Raw genomic sequence first — 18,333 nt, forward strand, 5'->3', positions numbered from 1 at the left:
ACACTCTGAATTGAAGTCTGCTAACCACTTATAGGCTGTTTCTTGTTCTTATGGCCTCCCCTCAATTAATCAGATCCAGTCTGACTAAACTGAAAAAATATTTTCTGATATTTTCATATAAAATGCTTCATTATCCATTTTAAATGTGAAATTAAACCCACTTCCCATTCTTGCATGTTACACAATCATGTTTTTAGGTATCTTGCTTTGAATTGAAAAAAAAAAAAGATCTTTGCTTTTTCAGGCAGTGACCAACATGATGAGGAGGACAAGCCAGTTTTGGTGATTGAACCCCACACTGTAAATAACGGTAAAAAGTCTGGCAGCAAAGTTGCCAACCACTTACCGTAAAATTAAAGTAAAATATCTTAATTCCAATAAAGTGCAAAAACTATAATTTTACAGAATTTTTCCTTGTTTGAATTAAGATATTTTACCTTAATTTTACGGTAAGTGGTTGGCAACTTTGCTGCCAGACTTTTTACCGTTATTTTACGATTTTTTTTTTTACAGTGTAAAACTTTTATTTTATGGATTTTTCCAATATTATAATGACCAAACACCTTTAATAAAGTTATGGCACTAAAAGTTCTACTGAGAAACACTGTTATTTTACAGGTATTTCCTAAATGATTACAATCAAACACCTTTAATAAAGTTATGGCACTAAAAGTTCTACTGAGAAACACTGTTATTTTACAGGTATTTCCTAAATTATTACAATCAAACACCTTTAATAAAGTGACGGCACTAAAAGTTCTACTGAGAAACACTGTTATTTAACAGACCTTTCCTAAATTATAACAATCAAACACTTTCAATAAATTGTCAAGACGTGCTCAAGAATGTAATAAAACAGTTTTATTTTAGAAGACAAAATAAGTCTGTAAAAAAAAAAAACTGTATAAAACTGATTAAAATCATCTCAAACTTTAATTTGCAGCACTTGTTTACATATAATTTAATAGTATTTAAACAATGTAAACTTGTAATCTAAATAAAATGGAATTATTCAGACCCCTGGGGTCACATAGTTCTGATATTAAATAGTATATGGTCTTTACATTCAGAATCCTTACTATACAAGTTTATTAATAAGTTAAATCAAAACATACAACAAAAGTGTACCAGAAGTGACAGATACAGCAAATAAACAGCAATCCAGCAAACGGCCAGTAATCAGCTTGGTGCATCTGGGAAGAAGAAAAAAAGGACACACTATGATTCTCTCAAAATGATTTCAATTATTTTTGTTTCCTTTAAACAAGCTTAATAAATTTTTATTTAAATTGTCTGTTTGTCTTCTGATTTGTCTGGTATCTAAAACTTATGTCCGATTGAAAAATGTGCATCACCAAAAGAAGGAACATATAGATTCACAACAATGGACATTCTTTTCCAGAGGTATCATTGCAAGGTAAATGCCTAAAAATGCCAATTTGTATTACAAAATAAAACCAACAATATTTGTATTAACTGGAGGTGTTTTCAGACTGCTGTGATATGGGTAATGAGGGTCTTTCTCTCATTCTCCAGGGAATTAAATATATGATATGTGTTTAAGGAAAGAAAAAAAAGTATTCTCATTGTGTGAGATTGTTAAAGTACTTGAGATAGTTCACCCAAAAATGAAAATTCTGTCATCATTTACTCACCATCATGTCTTTTCAAACCTGAAATGTCTCTCTTTTGTCAAGCATTAAAATTTTTGAATTTAGATATTTTTGAAGAATGTTGGCAACCAAAAAATGCATAAAGGTTTGGAACAACATGAGGGTGAGTACATTTTTTGGGAGAATTTTCTTGTTTGCCTGACTGTGAACTATCCCTTCAGTTCATGTGTGCCAAACTCCTGGCGGGCCAGTGTCCTGCAGAGTGTAGCTCCAAACTGTTTCTGGTTATCCTAAAGATCTTGATTAGCTGGTTCAGGTCAGTTTAATTAGGGTTTGAGCTAAAATCTGCATGACAGTGGGCAAATTCCAATCAAAAGTGAGTATCCCTATGCCCTGGGGTTTTTAATATATGCTTAGTAAGGGGCCGTTTACACAACTCAGTTTCCAACTAAAATTGTCTCGGTCTAAACTACTGAAATGTGAATCTGTGAAAACGGTAAAGGCATGCATATGCGTATTATGTGTTTAGTCTATAGGTATGCGTGTGTGAATGTGAATGTGCACAAGCGTAGTCTTTCTTTACAGAGTGACATCACCAGTTACTTTGTGGCATGGATAAAACAGCGATTTAGACGTTTTCGCCGATCTGTAAGAAACGGGAATCGTTTTAATAACGTTATCATCTGTACAAAGAAAAACTTTTTTGTTTTTAGTTCAAATTGAATTCTTCCACCATATCTAGTTTTAAAATGAATCACTGGGACTTGCCATCCTAGGTCACATTACCATAAATATCAAATAAAATTACTATAAGATAAAATTACTTCAGTTAATTTACCATCGTATGTACCCTTTGCTAACGCATTTGTGGAAGGGGACTCTCCCCTCATTTACTCTCCCTTATGCCATCCGAAAGGTATATGATATTCTTTCTTCAGATGAACACAAATTTTAGAAATTTTTTTAGAAAAATTATCCATCTCTTGTGTTCGTGTGTCGAATAATGCAAGTGAATAGACAACAAAATGCTTAAAGCTATGGTCTACGATTTCAAAGATTGTTCATTATTAATAACCTCGTTTAGATGCTGGTTATGGTTCTACAGTACAGTCCTAACAATATGAAGAGAAAAAAGAATGAAAAAAATCCATTCACTCTATTGGGTGTACAGCTGCAGAGAAGTTGACCAATGTAAGCTGTCCGGCCGGACAGCTTACATTGGTCAACTGCTCTCATCCAATCCCCCGCTCCTCTTGACGCTCACGTCTCCACCCCACCGCACCCCACCCCGCCCCCCTCCTGCGTCATGAAATTTTGCGGGCAAGCATCTGACAGTCTATGGTAGCTAGCAAAGTAGCATCAGCTCAGCAATGGAGAAAAAACAAACCAAAAAAAACGACGCTGACACGGCTGACTTTTTGTTGAGCAGGTAAGCATTTATTTTTTACTTTTATGGTGTGAGGTGTTACATAAATAGCTTTTTATCAGTCTGACAACATGCTTATGCTGCCGGTCGGCATTGGAATGTTAGCCGTTTAGCATCGCCTATCACGGGTCAAAGTGATTATATTTCTTGAAGTGCTTTAATATATTTCAGTATATATTCAGTTTCTTTTCGAGCCGATCGGAATTTGAACAAGATGCGCCAATGTTTACTACCGGTGATCACAGCTTGACTGAGTGACGTTGTTTAGGTCGTTTCCCGGTGGGAGGGATCAGGTAGCACAGAAGGGAGGGGGGTGTGTGTGGAGGGGCGGGATGAGTTTTTTAAAACTTCCCAACTGTCTCAGGCTTTCTCGACCGATTTTCAACATCGTAGACTACAGCTTTAAGGTAAAAAAAGTCCAAACACACATCCTGACAATAATCCAAGAGCATTGTAAAGCTCATATGATAGTGCAGAAAACTTCCTGTGTGAACAACACAGCAGGCTGTTTGTAGGCTGCATGTAGTTTCTGGAGCATGCACTTGCATTATATTGGCTTACAATAAATGGATTATTTTTCAAAAAATCTCTGTGGAAAGAAAGTCACATATACATCTGGGATGGCACAAGGGAGAAAAAAAAGGAGATAACTTTTTTTGTTTTATATACTGCAGTGGATACTTACTACTGAATGATGGGCTTGTTTCTCTGTTGGTGCTGTTGGCGCTCCGTAAACATTGTTCCAATGCTTGATCTAAAAAATATTTTAAAAACAATAATAATAATTTTTAAAAGTGTGTTAATTATTACATGTGTGTTAACAGACTATTGATCAGGGTGACATAGGACCATTTTTTAATGTGTTCCTTAAGTGTTATATAAATCTGGAGAACCCTTACTAACATTAACCAGAGTTTTGCTATATTAAACAAATGGTAATAAAGTATTGTAATCAATCCACCATAAAAACATGGTTTATAAACTTTTACTATGATAAAAACCAAGGTTAATTTAGCAAAGGACCCTGGGAACATGTCATTAAAAGAACAGCTCATCCAAAAAATAGAGTTCTCTCATTATTTACTCCATGTTGTTCAAAAAACTGTATGAATTTCTTTTGTAGAACCTTAATTAAGATATCTTGAGAAATGCCTTCTTTGTTTTGTTTTCCCATACAATGGGTTCCAATGTTGTTTCATTCCCAACAATATTGTGTTTCACAGAAGTCATACAGGTTTGAAAATACTTTCATTTTGAAAGGACATTAATTTTTGGGTCAGCTAGGCCTGTGAACTCAAGAAGATAGATAAAATATTGTCTGGAGGGTTTGAACCAGTGTGCCTTTGAGCAGAGTTTAACGTTACATGTTCTGTCTCTATTTCACGTGTATTTTAAAGGAACACTCCACCGTTTTTTTAAATAGGGCTTATTCACCTTCTTTCCTACATTTAGATAGGTGGGCAAATGCATTTTTGTCTCAGTGCATGCATTGTTTTAGTTTGACAGGGTCGGTGCTAGCTTAGCTTAGCATAATGAATGGAATCCTTTGTTGCCAGCTAGCATGTCCTGAGTAAAAGTGATATAAAAAAATTTAAAAACCCACCTAATTACTTCTTGTGGCCTGCGTATTCACAACAAGTACAAATAGTGATGCAGATTAACACTACGCGATTTTCTAGGCAGATATTGACTTACATATTAAGGACTATATTAGGGGGAAGCACAGGCGAAGCACTGCTACTTGGGTGTGATATCTCTGTACCCAAGTAGCAGTGCATCGCCTGTGCTTCCCCCTAATATAGTCCCAAGTCAATATCTGCCTAGGAAATCGCCTAGTGTTAATCTGCATCGCTATTTGTACTTGTTGTGAATACGCAGGCCACAAGAAGTAATTAGGTGGGTTTTTTAATTTTTTTATATCACTTTTACTCAGGACATGCTAGCTGGCAACAAAGGATTCTATTCATTATGCTAAGCTAAGCTAGTGCCGACCCTGTCAAACTAAAACAATGCATGCACTGAGACAAAAATGCATTTGCCCACCTATCTAAATGTAGGAAAGAAGGTGAATAAGCCCTATTTCAAAAAACGGTGGAGTGTTCCTTTAATATAGCTAACAATACTCACCGCATCTGAAGATCATGTGGCTGGATCATATTTATTCCCAAAATTGCTGGATCATGAGGGAAACACACACATACACAGCAATATTAGCTATTTGTATATTAGCATTTTACTAACAGAGACATTTGCGAAAGCTTGCAAAATTATACTCACAAACTTCAAAACATATTATGATGACTGATCGGTACGTTATAACGTATCCCGCGATCAACAACTATTCAAAAGCCTAGTTTGCATATTCTTCTAGAGTCAAAGAGTGTGGTTCGAGTCCCTCTCCGTCTAAATAGACAATGTTCTCAGTCATTGCAGTCAAAAATGCCGATTTAAAAAATAATAATTTTAACTAGCCTAAGTTAACGTTAGCTTACAATATTTACACATGCTAATAACACATAACATTAGCCTAATACATTGAAACATGTACTAATATCGATATAGCTCTAATCGCGTTTAGATTCTCAATTTAACACACTATATTTTGATGTAGCAGAATTGTTTTTATAAAATAAAAAGTTATTTAACGTTACCTTCTGCAGATTGCAATATGTCCGTTACACGTTGTTAAAATGCGTTGTCCATCCTTGTTTGTTCTTCATTTACATCCCGCAACTCGCTCAAAATAGAAATTTACCAGTCCGATGTAAAATAATCCATGTTTTAAACAATATTTGCCACAGAACCGACATAAGTTATGATAGTACTGAAGATCCCGAGCGAGCAGCAGGCAGCACACACACACACCCACTGTCCAACACGTATTCAAACTTGACCTGTAAAAGGCGCGCATAGTTGTCATTGGCCAGATTCCTGGATGACAGTCTGAATAACCAATCATGCTCAAAACAACTCGGAGAGACAGCCAATAGTGTGGTAACATTGCAATTACAGGAAAAGATGACATGTTTTTTAAAAGAAAGATTATGAAAAAATATAGGCCTACACGTGCTATTTATTTAGCTGTATTTGTAGGCTGGCTGTTATATTTATTCAATTGGTTAAATGGCGTTTTCATTGCAGTGTATAATTAAAAATTAAACTTAAAATAACGTATATAACAACATATATTTACCACTGCTCTGCTAAACAGCAATTTAACAGAGCAAACAGATTATATAGGCTATTAAACAGAGCAAACACTGCCTATGTATTCATATAAAATTCTGTATGTAGACCTATATGAAAAACTAATGGATTGGTATACTCTGGGTGACATTATTACATCCATGTGACCCATAATGACTCTTTTGCACTTTAACAAATTATTGACCTTTCCTTTAGAAACACTCTTATGCCTAATAATGTCTTGCTTTTCACCCTGTGGCACTGTTACACAACCTGTTGGTTTAGGGTTAATCCTCTGTCCAACACAACACTTTGCTAACATTGGCATAATTCTATATAAGTTGCAACATATACCCCGGGTTTCACAAGCAAGGCTTAAGCCTGTAGTCACTACAGGCTTAAAGGGATACTCCACTTTTTTCGGAAATAAGCTCATTTTACATCTCCCCCAGAGTTAAACAGTTGAGTTTTACCGTTTTAGAATCCATTCAGCCGAACTCCGGTTCTGACGGTACCACTTTTAGCATAGCTTAGCACAGATCATTGATTCTGATGAGTCCAGTAGCATTTCTTTCAAAATGACCAAAGAGTTTCAATATTTTTCCTATTTAAAACTTGACTCTTCTGTAGTTAAACCGTGTACTAAGATCGACGGAAAATGAAAAGTTGCGATTTTCTAAGCCTATATGGCTAGGAACTACTCTCATTCCAGCGTAATAATCAAGGAACTGTGTGTCTGTACCATGGGTGCAGCAGGCGTAATGATATGACGCAGCGCCTGAAAATAGTCCCCAGCTCGGTAACTTCTTCCAACGTGACCGGGACTAAGTTTGTCTAACCTATTAGACCTATTTTCAGGCGCTGCGTCATATCATTACGCCTGCTGCACTCATGGTACAGACACACAGTTCCTTGATTATTACGCCGGAATGAGAGTAGTTCCTAGTCATATAGGCTTAGAAAATCGCAACTTTTCATTTTCCGTCGATCTTAGTACACGGTTTAACTACAGAAGAGTCAAGTTTTAAATAGGAAAAATATTGAAACTCTTTGGTCATTTTGAAAGAAATGCTACTGGACTCATCAGAATCAATGATCTGTGCTAAGCTATGCTAAAAGTGGTACCGTCAGACCCGGAGTTCGGCTGAATGGATTCTAAAACGGTAAAACTCAACTGTTTAACTCTGGGGGAGATGTAAAATGAGCATATTTCCGAAAAAAGTGGAGTATCCCTTTAAGCCTTGCTTGTGAAACCCGGGGTATATGTTGCAACTTATATAGAATTATGCCAATGTTAGCAAAGTGTTGTGTTGGACAGAGGATTAAGCCTGTAGTCCCAGACTAAAATGCACATTTTAGCTGTTACCTGAAAGCAACTTGCACTGACTTATCTTAAAATATGTCAGTGCCATTGTTTTGTCTCAAGATGGTGTGTCAGTGAGAATTGAGAAACATTGAGGAATACCACAATAATACTGTAGCAGTGACATTGTCAGGCTTTTCTATTTACAATGAAGTAAGCTAATGCCTGCACAAAATATGAGCATTTAGGGATGCACCGATCCGATACTCAGTATCGGTATCGGCTCCGATACTGCCATTTTTGCCGGATCGGGTATCGGTCAGACAAGGCCGATCCAAATCCGATATTGTGCGTATACTATTCAGTGTTATTGTTAAGCCCCACAAAAGGCACACAAACATTATAAAGCACCATACGTTTTCGTGCACAATATTATAAGTGTTCTGAAGCCATTATATAGTATAATGTGAGATAGAAATTAATATTTAAGTTGTTAAATTCAAGGTAAACGTTTACCTCAGCTCCGGCTGTCAATCATTCTTCATTCAGCATTCAAACAGCGCGTCGCGTTCGGTTACGACAGTTAACACGATGAAACTCTCTCCAAGATGATTCAATGTTACTATTATTATACTTGATCTGTAGATAAAGGTCTATGGTTTCGCATAAAACAACTTTATCTTGCTGGACTTTATTGCTGTACCTTAATCATGTTACTTTCTACCGGGTGTCTGTTAGATCACAACACTGCAGTAAAGTCAGAGCACTATTTGTTCTTCACGCGCACAGTTACTGAAATTTAAAACTGTTAAAAAAAATGCTGAATAGACTATTGCATAGATAGATACTGTATAATACACTACGCATCAATATGTATTTTCTTTGTGCTTTAAACTTTCCAATGCAGACTCGACGACGCGCTGTGACTCATGTTGCTTCAAGCGCATCATTCTGCGCTCGGGATGCGCATAAGCGCTTTGTGCCGCACTGCATTGGAGCCTTTCATAATCATAATACAGGGACGCAATGAAAGATTATCAATAGCCGTTCTTGTTCTGTCCTATCTATTATGTTGCTACCTCATTAAACAGCTGTGCTATACATTTAAAAAATGTCTCAATTTTATAGTAGGATATAAAATAATTGCTATTTTTGATTTTTATCTTGTTTTTCATGAATGTATTTTACAACAATACAAAGAGCAATGTGTAAAGTTTTACCAGATTTAGTGTTACACTTATTGTCTCTAATTTGTTCCCCACTAAAGGTTTTTTTTTTTTTTTTTTTTTTTTTACAAAATGTTCAGATTTTATACAATTATTGTGCACTCGTGATTTTTCTAGACTAAATTTTACTGCTGAATTATCCACTAATCTAGTTTATAATAGCATTTATGTCAGATTATGATCATATATTTTTTGTTGTTGTATTTATTTTTTTCAGTTCTTCTTATTATCAGTTCAACACAGAGTTATAGAAATTCTACTTGATTAAAAAAAACTGCGCTGGTATCGGTACGGATCGGTATCGGCCGATACTCAGAATTTTTGGTATCGGATCGGATCGGTTCAGAAAAAATGGTATCGTTGCATCCAATATAATATGATACAGTGGCTTCATAAATTCATTTAAAACATAAAAAAATAAATAGTAAAACCTCATGAATACAAACTTCCCAGGAGGACCTAAACACACCATATGTTCCACCATGAACCCTGTTGGCCTGCTGTCTGACCAGCAAGGTCAGTTTAACAATAATTGTGCAGTTTGCTTGTATCCAGAATTACAGAGTTTAAATGTAAAAATACACTTAAATCTAAAACTAATAACATTTACTTTAAAATGACAAGGAAATATGTTAAATTGTTAGTATGGATATAAACCTTTAATATAATGAGCTACATATTTAATTACACAATTTGATTGTAATTTTACAATCAATACTGTATAAGTATTTTATTTTACAAAAATACTGTATAAATAATGCAGTAAATGTCCTGTGAAAAAAATAAGAATCACTGTAATTTGTAATTACTGGTATAATCCTTAAATTAACAGTCAATTAATTAATTTACAGATATTGTTTGTAATTTTACAGAGTTTTGAATATAATTTAAAATAACAGAAAAATACTCTAAAAAAATACTAAAATTTAGAGTTTTTCTCTGTAAAATTAGGATTTTTTTTTACAGTGCAAGCTATTTGTCTGGCGAACATGAAGAGGGAACACCAGCAAGAAGAATTTGCTTTGAATGCTGGAAGTCCAGATGTGAAACTGAAAATCAGTTTCTCTTGCAACTGCAAGTATTTCAATGGGGAAAAGTGTTCTTTATTTTTCAAGGAGGGAGAGTTGCTGTCACTCAGGATTTTATTTTGCATCTAGACAATTTTAGAATGTGTACAAAGTTTGAGACTGACCTGTTAAAGGGATAGTTAACCCAAAAATTATCTACTCATACTCACCCTCATGTTACCCTTTCCAATCCTGTATAAGTTTATTGCTTCTGTTTAACAAAAAATAAGATATTTTAAAGAATGTTGGTAACCAGACAGTTGGTGGCACCTATGGAAGTCAATGGGGTCCGTCAACTGTCTGGTTACAAACATTCTTTAAAATATCTTATTTTTTGCTCAGCAGAAGAAAGAAACTCATACAGGTTTGGAACAACATCAGGGTGAGTAAATTATGACAGAATAGTAGTTTTTGGGTGAACAAACCCTTTGAAATTTTATTTGTTTATTTATTTTTTACTCCAGATTTACTCAATGTTACACCGTGAGCCAGTAAGAGAATGATAATTTCAGAGAATGAGAAATGGTATGTTATTTAATTAATATATTATTGACATTTCACTGATATTTCATTTTACTAATAAAGTTATACAAATCATTCCACTGACTGAATTGACATGGTAATTGTTGCTACGATAAAGCTCTTGTGGTACCCCCATTCGTTTTCAATGTTTTTATGCTTTTAGCTTTTTGGACATGCACATCATAATAAATAGATCTGTTTTTACAAAACTTTAAGAATTTTTCCACTGATGTGTCATATATCACTAAAAAGGGGAGAATCTCAGCTTTAATGTGTTATAAGTCACATATGCAGGATAACTATGGATCAAATGTGTTGCAGTTTTAAAAAATAACTTATCTTTAAATTGGAATTTCTCAAAAATATGATTTTCTGAGGCCGAATTTGAGCAAATCTTTGACATGGCCTTACTCAGTCAATTTTAAAGATATTAAGGTTATATTTTCACAGAATGTTCTTTACATTGTGTAGGATGATTTTATGTAAAAAACACTGAATCACAAATAATGACTTTAGCTGGGTTTTCACAGGCAGGGTCACAAATTGTTAATAAATGTATAATTCAAACTTTGAATAAAAATAATTCAAATATTCATTAATTTTTTTTTTTTTTTACATACATGATTGTTAATGCTTCACAAATTAATTGATGTTTTTAACATTACTCAGAAATTTAAAAATGATCAATATTAGCATGAAAAATATTTTTATAAGCATTCCTTAAGAAAATGTTAAAAAACAGTGAATTTACTTAGATAAATTATAAACTTTAAAATTTTAAGAATTTGTTTAGCTGTTACTTGAAAACATGCTATTACATTGACTTTCAGTTTCTGAGTGAACACTGTGTCTTAGCTTTTGTTTTCAGTCAAATTATGTAGCCTATACTAGATTACAACAGTAAAAATAACTAAACTATAATAATAGTTTTCTCTTAAAAATGTGTTGCTGTTGAGAGGGTCTCCAGGCCCACACCTCTTTCTCACGAACTGCTAGTCATTTGATTGAGAAAAAAAACTGGACCAACACCCATCCGTGTTTATCAGTGGAACATGGCAGTTATGTTCTGGAAGAAGGAACTTTATAATGCTTACAGATCCCACAAGCTCAAGTTGTAACAGGCGATGTTACAATGTCTCATTTTGTATATGTATACATACATTATAAATAATTAATACTTATTTTTAATAGTTTTTTCTTTGCGTGTCTGAAAGGGTAATGATAAATAAATAATTAATCCCTGTAATTATGAACTTGACTCCTTGCTCTTTATATTTTTTACATTTTACATTACTTACACTAAAATGTAAACCATGGTAAATACATGCCTAAATATTTTGACTTCTCTATCGCATTAACTGCTTTTTTGATTTGATTTATAATGCGATGTTATGTTTAATTATGCTTATATAAAGACTAAAGAAATTAAATAAATAGCTCATAAATAAAAGGAAAGTACTAATACTTACGGACAAGGAGAAAACAAGTGCAGCGATACCCAGAGGTAAGCAGCAGAATACCATGGTAAAGATGGAATAACACAGGTAATCTGGCAATGGATTGGCCAGTGGAGCGGCGGTCACAAAAACTGTAGGCTGCACGGCGACCACAGATTGCCCTGGATATGGCCCTTGGGCATAGGGGCCCTGGTGCACTGGCTGGCTTGGAAAGGAGGGATGGTATCCAGCAGGATTGTCCTGATATGCCGGTGGTGGTAGTGTAGGCTGCAGTATTCCTGATTTCTCTGATGAATTCCAGGCACCTTGAGGCTGATTTTTGGGATCCATTTTTTTAATTAATTAGTTTTGAATTTGATTGCAATTTCCTTTACGTTGTCTTCTGCAGGGATGTATGTACTGCTGTACTCTGGTTCATACTCTTATATACTGGCAGCAGCAAATGGAGGCAAGTTGTGTATGACGAGTGGATAGTGCCTTTTCTAAGACTACACTGAAGAAGGCGAAGGAGCAGTCTACCCTTCCGTCGCCGTCAGTCTGTGTCTATTTTTGAATGGGATTGATAGAGACGTCAGATGACAGACCGGCGGCGACGTCACGACGACGTCGCAGTAGTAACGTATACCTTTTTTTTATGTGCAAAATTTTATTTATGTGCAAAATCTATCCCTGCCTCCAGATACAAATGGTCCCCCTTTTGTATGAAAATATTAATTGCAATAGAGCATGGAGTAACCCACATACATTTTTAATTGACACCCGCTGTGGATAAAGGAATATTTTGTAGGCTACATGACTACACGTCCTTATTAAGGCAAAAAAAGATGTTGTTTTAACGACATAGAATCTCGTTATTACAAGAAAAGATGACGTTAAAACGACATAAGATATTTTTATTATGACATAATTGAGGAAAAAAAATAATATGTATGTGGCAGCAATGCGTCACCGTAGTGGTCTACTGCTCTTAATGTAAAGTTTAACAATTATCTTCAGCCCTCTTGCGCCCTCTGTTGGCATTTGTACATAATATACATAGCCTATGTCCATTGTTTATATATTTCTATGTGTATTATAATAGTGTTGTTAAATAAAATAAAATAATTACTTTTAATACTTTATTTGAACCAGTTATATTGCCTCATTTGTAATATGTATTTAAGTCATACTAAAGGCTATTGTTCACTTCAGATCTATCATTATGACCAAAAAATATATAAATAAAATAGTCGACACTGACAGCCCTAGTTTTGAACATTTAAACATTTACCTACATTGTTTTGCATTTTGTGACTAAAAGACTATTTCCCTGTCATATATTTTTTCATGGTACCCAGGGGGCAAAGGGGGTTTAGCAGACATGGGCTGCTGTAAAAGGTTGTCATATAGAAATGAAATCTATGATGTCTGAGGATCACAACCTGGGTGGACAACCTGGTCAACAAGCTGCTGGAAACTTGTAATAAGGGTTAAAACAATGCTACCTCAAATTCTGCTTTAAAGTGTAAGTTGCAGGTTAACCACCACAACCAATTAATGTGTAAATTAAAGTGCTCTATATGTATATATTTAATTATTTCTGACTTAAAATGCGTTAAAATAACATTTATTGGGGTTTCTTCAGAGATAGCGTGTTTTTTCAGTTACTGGGTGATGACGTCATAAGAGGAACTCGCAACCCATACTCTGCTAGATTCCTACTGTATTATGGCTATTTGGAGAACGACTGAGGATGTGGGAAACCATCAAATTCTTTATGGACCACAGCCCTACAATTTTTAACCGGTCAGGCGTGAGAGAGGGGAGCCATGGCACTCAAAGAGTTATAAGTGCTTGGTGTGAGGAGAATGAGTGGGTTAGCCAGGTGTCCCGGTGAGTAACGTTAGCTTCGTTAGAGTCTAGCCTGGTGCAAACTTAACCCGGATAATATAACGGAACAAGCAAGTCTTTTCAAAATATTGCCGTCATGTCGAATAGCAAGGAGGGACAACGACTGAAGACATTATTTACTTACAGTAAGTCAGTCCAAATCAGAGCTGTAGATGCACACACTGTGCAGGCATCGCTAGTCTCATCGACGCCTCAAACGGCATGTAATACCCTTCCTCAATCCACGCATTATCAATTTCTCACGATTTAATTAGCGATGTTTAGTGTCAGAAAAGAAAAAGAGAGATCGATGTCCCCATCACTGTGTTTGTGTGGGCTATCAGCAGTGGAGAGTGTGTGCTGCCGTGGCGTGAGGTGAACGCGTTTAGTTCCCTTACGAGAACGTTCTCTCGTACTGCGTTGAAAACGCTTTGGGAAAACTCCTTTTCTCGAGAATATTGAAGCCTTTATTTTAAAACACATTGCTGCAGCACAGGCGAGAGCATCATGCTCGCGCGAGCTAGCTGATAGGCTGTGCTGTAGGCAACTGCACGAACCAATGGCGAGAGAGCAGAGGCGCGCGAACCAATCAGAGAGCTTGGCGCCCTGCCATACTCGAGCGCGCCAAATAGGGCGTGGCAGGAGAGTATAAATACAGAGAAATCTCGCCATAAAACAGATCTAATCTCCTTCAGCTTCGAGACTCACCTCTTCGCTGAAATGTGAGTCCTGTTTGTTGCCTGTTTGTGAGTCCTGCGGGGTTTCCCTGCATGTGTATGACAGACACACACTGTGTGCTGTCTGCCTCGGTCCTGAGCACACCGAGTCAGCGCTCACTAAAGGCGGCTGTTCACACTGTGACAGCATGACCATGGCGGTTCTCCGGTCTCGACTCACCCTCGCTACTTCAGATGGTGAACCCGCTTCACTTCCGTCTTCGGCGCCTCACGAGCCCCGTAGGAAAAAGCGACGAGATCAGAGGATCCCTGAATGCGGTGAGGTTGAAAAGCTCACGCCGGGTCTCTCCCCGCGTGCTTCGCCCTCCCCCCCATCTCCGGTTCTGTTCGCGAGGAGCGATCAACGCCCCTCTCTCGAAGCGGCGGGACTCGTTTCCTTCGGCGGATCCGCTGAGGAGGATGACGCAGTTTCTGTGGCGGCATCTGAGAGCGAGGAATGGTCGGGCTCCGCGGACCCCGCCCCCTCCTCTCTGTGTGATCGTCCTGACACACGTGCGAGCATTGACGCCGAACTTTTCCGTGTCATGTCTCGTGCTGTCGACGAACTAGGACTCAACTGGCTTTCTCCAGCTGAACCTACAAGAGGCCGCCTCGACGAGTGGTACCTGCCAGGCCGCCAACAGGCCCCCCGTCAGCGCGCCGCTCCTTTTCTGCCAGAAGTTCACGAGGAGCTCACAAAAAGCTGGCGCGCGCCCTTTTCAGCGCGCACGCGCTCTTCAGCTTCTCACACACTCTCCTCCGTCGACGGCGCTGAAGAGAAGGGCTACGTGTCTCTTCCCCCCATCGAGGAAGCGGTCGCCGTTCATTTATGCCCTCCCACTGCAGGCAGTTGGAGGTCTAAAATGGCGCTGCCCTCTAAGCCTTGCAGGGCTACCTCAGCTTTGGCCGGCCGCGCTTTTACCGCCGCTGGTCAAGCTGCTTCGGGGATTCACGCCATGGCTACACTTCAGGCGTTCCAAGCTAAGCTCCTCCGCTCCATGGATGAGTCAGGCCCTTTCCCGGACACCCTGAAAGACCTCCGTAGTGCTTCAGACTTGGCGCTTCGGGCCACGAAGACCACCGCACAAGCCCTCGGCCGCAGTATGGCTCAACTTAACGGAGATCAAGGACAGAGATAGAACCGCCTTCTTGGATTCTCCAATCTCCACATCCGGTCTCTTCGGCCCATCTGTAAACGGTTTCGCGGAGCGTTTCACTAAAGCACAGAAGGCTTCAAGTGCTATGAAGCACTTTCTCCCCAAACGCTCCAGCTCGGCTTCACGGCATCCCAAGAGCGCGCCGCGGCCAGAAAAGTCAGTGCCTCAGGTTCACCAGCCCCGCCCAGCGGCTGAAACCGGTCAGCACCTAAAGCCGGCAAAACGGTACCCGTTCCCCAAGCGCCAGGGGCCCAGGCCGAAGCTCACGCTCGACCACGAGCCTAAGAAGCCGTCCTAACCGACAGGAAGAGGGGTTCATGTCCCGCCGCGGCCGGACCAGCCCCGAAGATCGCTCGAACGCTTCTCACAGCCCCCTCTTCAGTTCAGGCGGCTGGAGTGGTTTTAAATGCAGAAATAGGGCCTGTTATTCGTCATGCACCTCTGCACACAAACGCTGTTTTAACAGCGACCCACAAAAAGCACAAATCGAGCAAAATTTCACTTTCATGTCTAGTCGAGCCCCCGTCTCCAGGCGCTCAGTCTTCAGATATGATCATACCTCTGGTTCATCGGGCTCTGGCATGGCAGGCCATACCCGGAGTCTCAGAGTGGGTAATGAACATTATAAAGCGCGGTTACTCGCTTCAGTTCTCCCACAGACCACCACGCTTTCGAGCTGTTATTCAAACTTCGGTAAGGAGCACATTGTCTCACGTCCTCCGCACCGAAGTACAGGGTCTGCTGGCAAAGGGGGCTATCGAGAAAGTTCCCGCCTCACTAAGCGAGTCAGGGTTTTACAGCCGTTACTTCCTCGTTCCGAAGAAGGACGGTGGCTTAAGACCCATTTTAGATCTCAGACATCTGAACAAAGCCCTCATGACACGGCCGTTCAGAATGCTTACAACCAAACACATCCTGGCGCAAATTCGCCCAGGCGACTGGTTCTTTTCAGTGGATCTAAAAGACGCGTATTTTCACATTCAAGTGAACCCCCACCACAGGCCATTCTTGAGATTCGCCTTCGAGGGGCAGACATACCAGTACACAGTTCTACCTTTTGGACTGGCACTGGCACCTCGTACGTTCACGAAATGCATGGATGCAGCTCTCTCCCCCCTAAGACAGCGGGGAATGCGCATCCTGAACTACCTCGACGACTGGCTCATTTTGACTCAGTCAGAGGCGGAGTCCCATACTCACAAAGCCTGGCTTCTCAGTCATCTGGAATGCCTGGGGCTCAGGGTGAACCTCTCCAAGAGTATTCTGTTACCCAGTCAACGTATCACGCTCCTGGGAACAGTTCTAGACTCCGTACCTATGAGAGCATGGCCCACATCAACCCGTGCTCTCTCGATTCAGCGGCTCGCCGCGTCGTTCACGAAGGGCGCTTATGTACCCCTTCGAACGTATCAGAGGATTTTGGGCCTTATGGCTTCGGCAGCTTCAGTACTCCAACTAGGCCTACTGCGCATGCGTCCTCTTCAGCTGTGGCTAGCACCTCAGGTACCGCCTCACGCTTGGCGTTCCGGTATCTTGAGTATCAGGGTGGACCAGCATTGCATTCTAGCACTGGCCCCCTGGATGAACGCCAGCTGGTATCAGCAGGGCGTAAGCATGGGAGTGGTCTCAGAAAGGAGGGTCATTTCGACAGACGCCTCCAACTCAGGTTGGGGAGCCCTGTACGAGGGCAGGCCTGCCTCCGGCCTCTGGTCGAGCTCGGAGAAACGCCTACACATAAACTGCCTCGAGATGAGAGCAGTTTTTCTAGCCCTAAAAACCTTCCTTCCACACCTGGCAGGACACCATGTCTTGGTCCGGACGGACAACATGTCAGTGGTGTCCTACATAAATCGCCAGGGCGGCCTAAGATCCCGCAATCTGTTCGCCATAGCTACTCAGCTGCTACTTTGGGCTCAGACCAATCTGCGCTCGCTCAGAGCAGCTCACGTGCCGGGCACGTTGAATACAGGAGCAGACATGCTCTCTCGGGGCAACGTTCCCCCAGAGGAATGGTCACTCCACCCCCAGACAGTTCTCCTATTATGGGAGGTCTTCGGGCAGGCAGAGGTAGACCTCTTCGCCTCAGAAGACAACTGTCACTGCCCAATCTTCTTTTCGAAGAAGAGGGACGCGCTGGCCCACGACTGGCCCAATCTTCCCCTTTACGCGTTTCCTCCGGTCTCGATGTTACCTCAGGTCATCGAACAGATCAGGAACACGGGGTGTGCAATCCTCTTGATAGCTCCTCTCTGGCGGTCCCAATCTTGGTTCCCAGAGTTGATGCAGCTGTCTGTTTCAGACCCTTGACCAATTCCTCTGAGGAGCGACTTATTGGCTCAAGCGAACAGAAGGATCTGGCACCCCCGTCCCGACTTGTGGGCCCTTCATGCATGGCCACTCAACGGTTACCCCAGGACCTCCCAGAGGGCGTCCTGAATACTATTCTGGAGGCTAGAGCTCCGTCTACCAGACGCCTCTACCACCTTAAATGGTCAGTGTTCTCCAGCTGGTGTCAGGCTCGAAACCTCGACCCGTACACTTGTGAAGTGCCAATGGTTCTTTCCTTTCTTCAAGAGATGTTGGACGCGGGACGTTCCCCGTCCACGCTCAAAGTATACGTGGCAGCCATTGCGGCTTTTCACGTTTTGGTGGCTGGCTCTTCTTTGGGAAAATGCGACCTTATTGTTCGCTTCCTTAAAGGAGCAAGGAGGCTCAACCCGCCTCGGCCACCCTCAGTTCCGGCCTGGGATCTTTCCCTGGTTCTACGGGCCCTTAAGGGACCTCCCTTTGA

General features: G+C 40.1%; 1 protein-coding gene and 3 long non-coding RNA genes across 4 annotated transcripts in view; 1 reads left to right on the forward strand and 3 right to left on the reverse strand.

Annotated features, from left to right (window-relative positions):
• LOC307169827 (cell adhesion molecule CEACAM1-like) overlaps positions 1-18,333 on the forward strand; it is a 444,926-nt gene that overhangs the window by 334,454 nt on the left and 92,139 nt on the right. The window lies entirely within an intron of this gene.
• The window catches only part of LOC307169900, a 351,093-nt gene that overhangs the window by 240,605 nt on the left and 92,155 nt on the right, over positions 1-18,333 (reverse strand). The window lies entirely within an intron of this gene.
• Positions 1-18,333, reverse strand: part of LOC307169899 — a 92,178-nt gene that overhangs the window by 56,109 nt on the left and 17,736 nt on the right. The gene's annotated exons all lie outside the window — the stretch shown is intronic.
• LOC307169915 lies at positions 841-5,333 on the reverse strand. Its single transcript, XR_013823250.1, has 3 exons — positions 5,167-5,333; positions 3,725-3,793; positions 841-1,193 (listed from the first exon to the last, which is right to left on the reverse strand). It is a non-coding gene; the product is annotated as an uncharacterized lncRNA (long non-coding RNA).

Source organism: Squalius cephalus, assembly GCF_949319135.1.
Source record: "Squalius cephalus genome assembly, chromosome: 13".
NCBI classification, from domain to species: Eukaryota; Metazoa; Chordata; class Actinopteri; order Cypriniformes; family Leuciscidae; genus Squalius; species Squalius cephalus.